The sequence below is a fragment of the Mustela putorius genome, unplaced genomic scaffold, assembly GCF_011764305.1.
Source record: "Mustela putorius furo isolate JIRA1106 unplaced genomic scaffold, ASM1176430v1.1 tig00003869_pilon_pilon_pilon, whole genome shotgun sequence".
In the NCBI taxonomy this organism is placed as follows: domain Eukaryota; kingdom Metazoa; phylum Chordata; class Mammalia; order Carnivora; family Mustelidae; genus Mustela; species Mustela putorius.
In genome coordinates, this window is record NW_025422021.1 from 2,536,205 (window position 1) to 2,547,010 (window position 10,806).

The following is a 10,806-nucleotide window of genomic DNA, read 5'->3' on the forward strand; positions in this document are numbered from 1 at the left end:
TTCTAAGCAAAGTCCTAAGCAACTCAAAGGGCATTTGAGATTTTGAGGTTGAGGATTTGGCTTTAACTTACTCAATAAAGGTTCAAGCTTTAAAGTCATGCAAGATCTGGAATTGGCTCCCTCCACTCTTTCCTCCTTGCTTCTTCCTTCCAACATGCACATGATAGTTCACTTCCACATACACTTCCTGTGATCATCTTTCACTCCTAACGTGGGTTAGGACTCTGGAGACAAAGCCCAGAGGCCCAGTCTTTCATTCCTTGAGGCCTCTAGATGTAGGACAAACTGTTCTAACAGAGGTTGGGGCTCCAGAAACAGAGCTTTTGTTATTATTATTTTTTTAATCTCCGTGATCAATAGCACCTCTCTGGTAACTCTGAGTGTAATCAGAAACCCCAAAAAAACACTCCCTCTGGAATTATTGTTTCATTTGGGGCAATAAAACTGTTTATAAAGATTGCTAAGTTTCCAAAGGCTTATGTATCAAATCAGGAAGTCCTACAAGCACTTCGAAGTAAATGTTCTATAGAATTTCTGCATTCCCAAGGATTTATTCTGAGTAACTCTGGGGAACAGTATAGGAAGTACAGGGAGTGCTAATTTGGATCATTAAAAGTGATAAATGTCCACCATTACTTGCTGTCATGGGTTGATGCAATCTGAGAAAGTGTCCCAAAATAATAAATGCTGTTATTTAAAAATTAATTAGGTAATACATAACATTTTTACTTTTATATGTCTTAAGATCCAGAAATTGGTGATGCCCAGTTTAATGTCAACAGGGCAGAGTTAGCTGTAGGCAAATTTATGAATAAGAAAAGTTTTCTTTGGCCCCCTCCAAACATCACTTACTCTCTATTCTGTCACTTTGTGCAAAACCCTCAGCACTTAAATTTTTCTTAATGCCTCCTGGTGGGACAGATATTCCCCTGTAGTGTCCTTCTCTGACTGGCCCAACCTAAGTAGGGCCTCATTACTTAAGGTCTTTACCTCACAGTAACTTCTAGGCAAAACTTAACTTGTCATATATTCTACTCTTATTAGATTCTTTTTTTTTAAGCTTAAAAAATTATTACTAGGAAGTTAAAGTCTGTTAAGCATTATTACTCATTGATTATAGCTGTATTATTAAACACTAATATATTAAAAAGAAATTCATAAAGTCCACAGTATTTTTCCACAAGCCCTTTGACAGAGTTAGTGACGAAGCATTCATCTGCAGCACTCCCACTTCAAATGCCGCAAGCAAAGTTTCTGTCATGTTATCAAGACACAACGCCATGTTAGGGGTACACAGTAAAGCCACTATGAAATGATGCCTTGAACTCACTCTTTTCTTCAGTATAAACAGATGGAACATTTTATGGATGGAAATAAAGGATGACAGAAATATGGCATTACATCCTCCATTTTTTCTTCTCTTTGGCAAACGCTTAGGGATCCAGCCTTTTATCTGGGGACATCTTTGATGATAGTTAGCTAAAGGAACAAGAGTACTACTCCCTGAAGAAAGAAAGGACTTCATCAGGATGTCCAGACATAGGTCTTATGGTAATTTCAAGGGATAATCATAAAAGAGGTAACTATGCCTCACTCATATGGAAAGCTAAGTGGAAAAAAAATTCAGGATAGAAGGCCCATTTAAAAACAGAGTGTCTTTGACCAGGGGTGTTTTCATTACCATACATCTTGAGAAATAAGTTCAGCAATCGCGGCTCTAAGGTAAGTGGGTTTAATGGAAGCAAATAGTTTCTCAGTAAGTTACTCAGTTTCCCCCACTAACAATAAATTACATTACTCTGTAATTATTTCTTATTCCTTTCTTGTTTTGTTGCCTCTACACATAATAAGGAAGAAATCAGACTCTCTTTTTACCCCCAGTTAATAAAATGAATTTCTCCTTGTTTTTAACATTTGGTAAGCTAAAAACAATCTTTCTCTTTAGAATGAATTTAGCCCCCATCCTCCCTCAATCACTGGAAATTAGATCATTGGAAATCCAGAGGTCTGGGTCCAAATCCAGAGTAAATAATCTTGACAAAATAAGTTCATATCTGTCAAAACATTCAGACCTTGTCAGTGAAGACTTTTTGCCTTGCACCATTTTCCTCACTGAGCACCAGAGGCATAGTGATCTTGGCCTGTGATAACTGAGTACCTTAAAAAAGTGAGATTATAAAAGTTATTTGCTGAATGCTAGGAAAGGAAAGACAATTCAGCAATAGTTGGAGACTTCAAATTATAATAATGGATAGAGCACCTATGCAGATTAACAAGCAAATAAAAGAGTGGAACAACACTATAAATCAAATAAACTTAACAGATACCTATATGATACCTATATGACCTATATGTCATCCAACAATGACAGAATATACATTCTTCTTAAACACATGTGGAAGACAGGCTAGATCATATGCTAGTCCATAAAACAAATCTCAAAAATTTTAAAGGAGAGAAATAATAGAGTGGGTTTTCCAATCAAAATAGGATGAAAGTAGAACAACAGAAAAAGATTAGGAAAATCTATGGAAATTAAGCAACATCCAAACAATCAATGGCTCAATGAAGAAATCAAATAAGAAAACAAAATATTTTGAGATAAAGGAAAATAAAGACACAGCATACAAAACATGTGGGATTTAGCTAAAGTCATGCTTATTGAAATTTTTATATCTGTAAATGCTTACTATGTAGAAAGAAAAGGGGTGCCTGGGTGGCTCAGTCATTAAGTATCTTCCTATGGATCAGGTCATGATCCCAGAGTCCTGGGATCCAGCCCTGCATCAGGCTCCCTGCTTGGTGGGAAGCCTGCTTCTCCCTCTAACTCTGCCCCTGCTTGTGCTCCCTCTTTCACTATGTCTCTCTCTGTCAAATAAATAAATAAAATATTAAAAAAAGAAAGATCTCAAATAATACACCTAAACTTCCACCTTAAAACACTAGAAAAAGAGCAAAAAAAATCTAAAGGAAACAAAAAATTAAAGTTATTTTATTAATAAAAATTAGAGCAAGAATTAATGAAATAAGGAATACAAAAACAATATTGAAAAATCAATAAAAACAAAACCTAGTTCTTTATAAAGATTAACAATTTTGACAAATCTATAGATAGATCAACCAAGAAAAAAAATAGAGAAACTCAAAATACTAGAGTCAGAAATAAAATAGAGGCTATTACTACCAAACTTATAGGGAAAAAAGAATATTATAAAGGAATACCCTGGGGCACCTGGGTGGCTCAGTCCATGAAACATCTGCCCTCAGCTCAGGGTCCTGAGATTGAGCCCTGCATTGGGCTCTTAGCTCAGCTGGGAGCCTGCTTCTCTGTTTGCCTTCCCTGACTCGTTCTCTTTCTCTCTCTCTCTTCTCACTACCAAATAAATCAATAAAATCTTTAAAAATAAATAAATAAAGGAATACCATGAACAACTGTATGCCAATAACTTAGATAATCTAGATGAAATAACAAAGTTCTAGGAACACACAAACTACTGAATTGACTCAAGAAGAAATAGACAATCTCAAAAGATCTTTAAGATAACAAATTATGAACCAAAACCTACCTAAGGAAAGCCAAGCCCAGATGGCTTCACTCGGGAATTATACCAAAGAATTAATATGAATTCTTCACAAATTCTTCCAAAAAATGTAAGAGGAGAGGACACTTCCTAACTCATCACTTTGTGTTACCCTGATGACAAAATCAGACAGACCTCACAAGAAAAAAAAAAAAAAACTACAGACCAGTATCTCTTATGAATATGGATAAAAATATCCCCAACAAAATACTAGCAAATTGAATACTTATATACCATGAACAACTGGGATTTACCCCAGGAATGCGAGGTTAGTTTAACATCTGAAAAATCAATTAATGTAATATATCATTTCAATAAAATGAAAAATAAAAATCACATGATATCTCAACAGACACAAGAAGAGCATTTGAAAAGTCCAGTAACTTTCATGATAAAGACACAAGTCAAATAAGGAATACAAGGGAACTTCCTCAACTTGATAAAAGTCATCTTTAAAAAACATATAGTTAATACCATAGTTAAGGGTAAAAGACTAGATACCCTAACCCATAGTTAAGGGTGAAGGACATCTAGTCTTTCTTTTTGCTTGATCAGTAACAGGACGAAAATGGCCTTCTTTCAGCACTTTTGTTCAACATTGTACTGGAGGTTCAACCCAGGGCAGTTTAGGCCAAAAAAAGAAACAAAATATATCCAGGTTAGAAAAGAGGAAGTTAAAACTATCTCCAATTACAGACTGCATGATTCTATATACATGAAATCATAAGGAATGCACTAAAAAATGATTAAAACTAAAAGAAATGGAAAACACCATGTAGATTCCTCAAAAAGTTTAAAATAGAGCTATGCTATGACCCAGCAACTGCACTACTGGGTATTTACCCCAAAGATACAATTGTAGTGACCCAAAGGGGGACCTGCACCCCAATATTTATAGTAGCTACATCCACAATAGCCAAACTATGGAAAGAGCCCACATTTTCATTAATAGATGAATGGATAAAGAAGATGTAGTATATAAATATATATACAATGGAATATTATAGAGCTATTAGAAAAATGAAATCTTGCCATTTGCAATTACGGAAATGGAACTAGATGGTATTATGCTAAGTAAAATAAGTCAATCAGAGAAAGACAATTATATGATCTCACCCATATGTGGAATTTAAGAAATAAAACAGAGGATCTATAGGGGAAGGAGGAAAAAATAAAACAAGATGAAACCACAGAGGGAAACAAACATAAGAGACTCTTAATAATAAGAAACAAACTGAGGGTTGTTGGAGGAGAGGGGGTGGAGGCATGGGGTAACTGGTTGATGAGCAACATTAAGGAGGGCATGTGAAATAATGAGCACTGGGTGCTATATAATGAGCACTGAGGAATCACAGGCCTGTACCTTTGAAACCAATTATACATCACATGTTAATCAATCAAATTTAAATTTAAAAATCTTTAAAAAACTGAGTTCAGCAAGTGTTCAGGATATAAAGACAATATACAAAAATCAATTATAATGGAAAAAAAAATCCATGATCGTGGGTTAGAAGACTTAACATGGCAATATACTGCAAACTGATCTACAAATTCAACACAATGTTTTTGAGAATTTCAGCTAACTTCTTTGTAGAAACTGACAGACTGATTTTAAAATTCACACATAATTATACGGGACCCAGAATAGACAAAACAATTTTGAAAAAGAGGAACAAAGTAGGAAGACTTATACTTCCTGATTTTTTTTTTTAAGATTTTATTTATTTGTCAGAGACAGAGGGAGAGAGAGCAAGCAAGCACAGGCAGACAGAGAGGCAGGCAGAGGCAGAGGGAGAAGCAGCCTCTCTGCCGAGCAAGGAGCCTGATGTGGGACTCGATCCCAGGACCCTGGGATCATGACCTGAGCTGAAGGCAGCTGCTTAACCAACTGAGCCACCCAGGCGTCCCTATACTTCCTGATTTTAAAACTTACTACAAGGCAATGGTACTTGTTTGGTACTTGCAAAAGGATAAACAGATAGATGAATGAAATAGAATTAAGAGTTAAGAAATAAAATCACGTGTCTGTGGCCAACTGATCTTTCACAAGGGCACCAAGACCACTTAATAGCTAGATTTCAACAAATGGAGCTGGAATTACTGGATAGCCACATGCAAAACATAGGACCTTTGCCCTACATATACATAAAAATTAGCTCAAAATAGATAAACAACATAATTACAAAATTATAAAACTTAAAAAGAAAACAAAGGATAAGTCCCCTTGGGTTTGGAGAAGATTCTTGGCTATGACAAGCAACAAGCAACAACAACAAAAAAATAGATACACTAAATTTCTTCAAAATCAGAAATGTCTGTGCTCCCAAGGATACTACCAACAAAGTAAAATGCCAACCCACAAGATGGACAAAAAAATAAATCATATATATGATAAGGGACTTGTATCCAAAGTAAACATGGGGCATCTGGGTGGCTCAGTTGGTTAAACATCTGCCTTCAGCTCAGGCCATGATCACAGGGTACTGGGATCAAGTCCCAAACTGGGCTCCCTGCTCATTAGGAAGCCTGCTTCTCTCTCCCTCTGTCCCCTCACTCATGTTCCCTCTCACTCACTCTCTCAAATAAATAAATAAAATCTTTAAAACAAACAAACAAACAAAAAACAAAGTATACAAAAAATCATTTAAAACTCAATACTAGAGGGCGCCTGGGTGGCTCAGTGGGTTAAGCCGCTGCCTTCGGCTCAGGTCATGATCTCAGGGTCCTGGGATCGAGTCCCGCATCGGGCTCTCTGCTCAGCAGGGAGTCGGCTTCCTCCTCTCTCTCTCTCTGCCTTCCTCTCTGCCTACTTGTGATCTCTGTCTGTCAAATAAATAAATAAAATCTTTAAAAAAAAAAAAACTCAATACTAGAGAGATAAGCCATTAAAAAAAAAGGAGATGAAATGTTTAAATAAACATTTCTCCAAGGAAAATATACAAGCTTATAAAAAGATGCTCAACATCATTAGTTATCAGAGAAATATAAATTGAAACCATGAAATAGTACTTCATACCTACTAGAACATTAAATCAAAAGCCAGACAGTAAGAAGCATTGACAAGGATGTGGAAAAATCAGAACTCTCATACACTGCTGGTAAGAATGTAAAATGGTACAGCCACTTTGGAATAGCAGTTCCTCAAACATTTAAATGCAGAGTAACCATATGATGCAGTAATTCCATTTCTTATATATACACAAAAGAATTGGAAGTAATTGTAAACAAATACTTAAGCAATACTGTTCACTATAGGAAGAGGTAGAAATAACCCACAAGTCCAATTTATGAATTGATAAACAAAATGTGGTATATCCATACAATGGAAATATTATTCAACCATATTAAGTAGCAAACTACTGATACATGCTACAACGTGGATAAATCTTGAAAACATTATGCTAAGTAGAAGAATCCAGTTACAAAAGACCGCATATTACTCCATTTACATAAAATATCCAGAACTGACAAATCTATAGAGATCAAAAGATTAGCCGTTGCCTAGGGCTAAAGAGGGAGTGAAGGGAAACAGGTAGGGAGAGTAATACCTAAAGTGGGTGGAGTTTCTTTCTGAGGTGATAAAAATGCTCTAAAATCTACTATTGTGACTATAGCATTTATCTGTGAGTGGACTAAAAATCTACTGAACTGCACAATGTAATGGGTGAATTGTATGTAAATGGTTTTTTTTTTAAGATTTTATTAATTTGGGACGCCTAGGTGGCTCAGTTGGTTGGACGACTGCCTTCGGCTCAGGTCATGATCCTGGAGTCCCAGGATCGAGTCCCACATCGGACTCCCAGCTCCATGGGGAGTCTGCTTCTCTCTCTGACCTTCTCCTCATTCATGCTCTCTCTCACTGTCTCTCTCTCAAGTAAATAAATAAAATCTTAAAAAAAAAATAAAAAATAAATTAAAAAAAAGATTTTATTAATTTATTTGACAGACAAGAGATCACAAGTAGGCAGACAGGCAGGCAGAGACAGAGAAAGGAGGAAGCAGGCTCTCGGTTGAGTCAGTTGAGCAGAGAGCCGGATGCAGGGCTCGATTCCAGGACCCTGGGATCATGACCTGAGCTGAAGGCAGAGGCTTTAACCCACTGAGCCACCCAGGTGCCCTGTAAATGATATTTCAATAAAGATCCTTTAAAAAAAGCATTGTTCTGGCTTGCAAAACAAAAGTTACTGCCTCCAAACACAAAACAAAACAAAACAAAATCCACAAAATAAACGTCATATTTATTTCATATATTGTTAAATTTAATACTAATAACAATTTAAGGACCCAGAACAATTTGTAGGTTAGATTGTCTCATTTCAAAGTAGTCCTCTAGTAAGTACAATGATTCTTTAGAAATCAGAACTAAACATAATTTCAAAAACAAAACTATAAAAATCATTTACATCCTGTTCACTGCACAGATATTACATTTAATGAGACATGTGGGTACACTTAAGAATGTTTCATACGATCTAGAGAATGATTTCCAAAAGTTAAGTGTTGCACACTAACAAACTCTCAAAATATCCCTGCTTTTACCATGTCTTTCACTACATGCACATGCCCAGACACTGTGTTTGTCAGTAAAAAAACCATTACTAATTTCAATGTTATTCCTCTTGACTCAAAACGTTTTGGTAAAGACTCTTAGCTCTAGATTTCTCTTCTGGGTTTTGATTATATTCTTTATTTGTCATCTTTCAGCACAGCAAGGCTTATGCTTTCAGGTAAGAAATAAGGAAAATGTGAACAGATAAACCACTATAATGTGGATTGAACAGATGAAACACTACAATCTGGATTGGCTCATTTTCAAGCAAATGTCTTTATGAAGATAAAATGGCTTTATGTCAAGAAAGAAGGGTTAAAAGTGCCATTTATGCATTCCCGAAGTGAGATTGGTATCATACATAAAATTATTCCTCTTGAGATAAAATTGTAGCTAGTAAGTATTTTAAATTTGGCCAATCATCAACATAGAAAGCTTAGGGACACTTTGGAGACAGATTATCCAAGGTTTGGATCCCTCGTCTTTCATTTATTGGCTGGATGATCTTGAGGCAGTTGCCCAAATTCAATTCTCTTATTCACATAAAAGAGGATAATAAATTATGCATACATCATAGCATTATAGGGGAAAAAACGACTATATCTAACAAAAGTAGGCATTCAAAAAACTGTTCTACCTTACTATTCTGGAATCTCATTTAAAATAGCAGTATCCATAATGGCACCATTGGCCATTCAAGAAATATTACTAATAATCCCTAATAACTAAAAAGATTTATTCTCTGTTCTAAATACCAGAGATAGATCAGACACTACTGGAAGACTACAAATATACCCTCTCCCTACTGCCTCATACTCTCTAATATTCATAATATCTAATGAAATAGTTCCAATATTGCTTAGTATGAAAACTGAGAAGTACAGACTCCAGAAGAAACCATGAAGAAACCTCCAGAAGAGGGCAATCAAAAATAAATAGGCAATAGGCCCTCACGTTCACTAACAGTAGAATAACTCTGGTCATTTCTTCCTCTCTGGTATGGCATTGCATCTCAGATTGCCTTATATCACAGGGATGTTGTAAAGACTCTAAAGACCTAAAAAAAACTTATAATATGATTATAGGCACCAAATGCCAAATGAACGAAAGAATGAAGCATAAAAGAACTAAAGGAATGGAAGGAACAAACTAAAGATGAAGTTATCTTCAGCTGTAGAATAAAAGAAAAACAACTTCGGTAAGGTCAAGAAAACATGTTAAGTAGAATAGTTAAGAAACGCCTTCTAAATGTCTCTAAGTATCAGATGTGATTTTATTTCTTTCAACTTGCATTTCTTTATTATTCCTCACTTTCCTTCACAAATCAACACTTGTCAAATTATACTGTACCTATAACGGAAGGGCACAGACATAGTGATAGAAATTTTCTAATGGGGTAAGGTGCAGAAGATAGACTCTGTCCTTTTCCAGATCCTTTCAAAGTTAACTTTAAAAGAACTGGTATCAGGAAGAGCTGGGGATTCATTTAGTTAAGTCAATTTCTAAAGCAATTTGGAAATGAACCACATGGAGGAGAAAGGAATTTGCTTGTTTGTGTTTATATTTTCCTTCCTTCAGAATAAGAGTATATACCTCCTACTACTGGAGGAAGGAAACAGATAATTTTGAAGGCATCTTTATATATTTATGAAATGAACTATGGTATATCCTTAATCAATACATCAGAATCTACACAGAGTTCAAAAACCACATCATATTTTCAGTTTTTAAAACTGTGATTAAAAAAGTACCTAACATAAAATTTACCATCTTGGAGAATATGGCCAGGTGGCTCAGACTGAGCATGGTTTTCCTTAACACTGGCTTCTGTAGAACCCACTGCCAGTCTCTTGTCTGCTATTCACAGTGGCTGCTTCTGATACCCCAGGGAAAAAACTGGAGAAACATGACTCAGGCCAAGCTTTTGGGTTGATTCTCAGCCCTCAACCAAAAGAACTCATCCCAGAATTCCCCCTTTCCCCTCCAAGGAAAAAGGATCTTTCTCTAGAGGAAATTTGGAAGAAATCAAAAGCTGCAGAAGAAAAAAACAAGTCCCATAAAGCGGAGGTCTTGAAGCAGCTTGCTGAGAAATGACAGCATGAGAAAGAAGTGCTTCAAAAAGCAACAGAAGAAAAGAACAACTTCAGTAGAATGGCAGAAGAAAAACTGACTCACAAAATGAAGGCCAACAAAGAGAATCAGGAGGCATAAATGGCTGCCAAACTGGAGCGCTTCTGAGAGAAGGACAAGTACATGGAAGAAGTGTGGGCAAACAAAGAATCCAAAGATCCTATTGATAAAATGACACTAATTTGTTCTGAGAACCGACTTTCTCCACTTCCTTTCCCCAAATATCCAAAGACTATACTGGTCAGCGTCATTTTACATTTGCCCTCCTGACAAATATTCTATAAGCTGATGTAGGACTGTATGGGTAGATCTAGACAGTATGATGTTGTTTTATGGGCTAAAGGGGAAAAACTGAATGTTGCATTTTTTCTAAATGTAGTTACTTTAGAAACTAACTACTTTCTTGTTTCTAAAGTAACTACTTTTCTTGTTGCATCTCTTTTCTACTTTAGTACACTTGGAATCCTGGGTTAGCGGCTAATACCATACTAGCTCTGTGAAAACATGTTTGATGTTTGTGAAAAGAGTGTATAGTGGCTTCTTTTA

General features: G+C 35.9%; 1 pseudogene; it reads left to right on the forward strand.

The window, feature by feature from the left end:
* LOC101670693 overlaps positions 1-10,530 on the forward strand; it is a 46,469-nt pseudogene extending 35,939 nt beyond the window's left edge.
* The last annotated feature ends 276 nt before the right edge of the window (positions 10,531-10,806 follow it).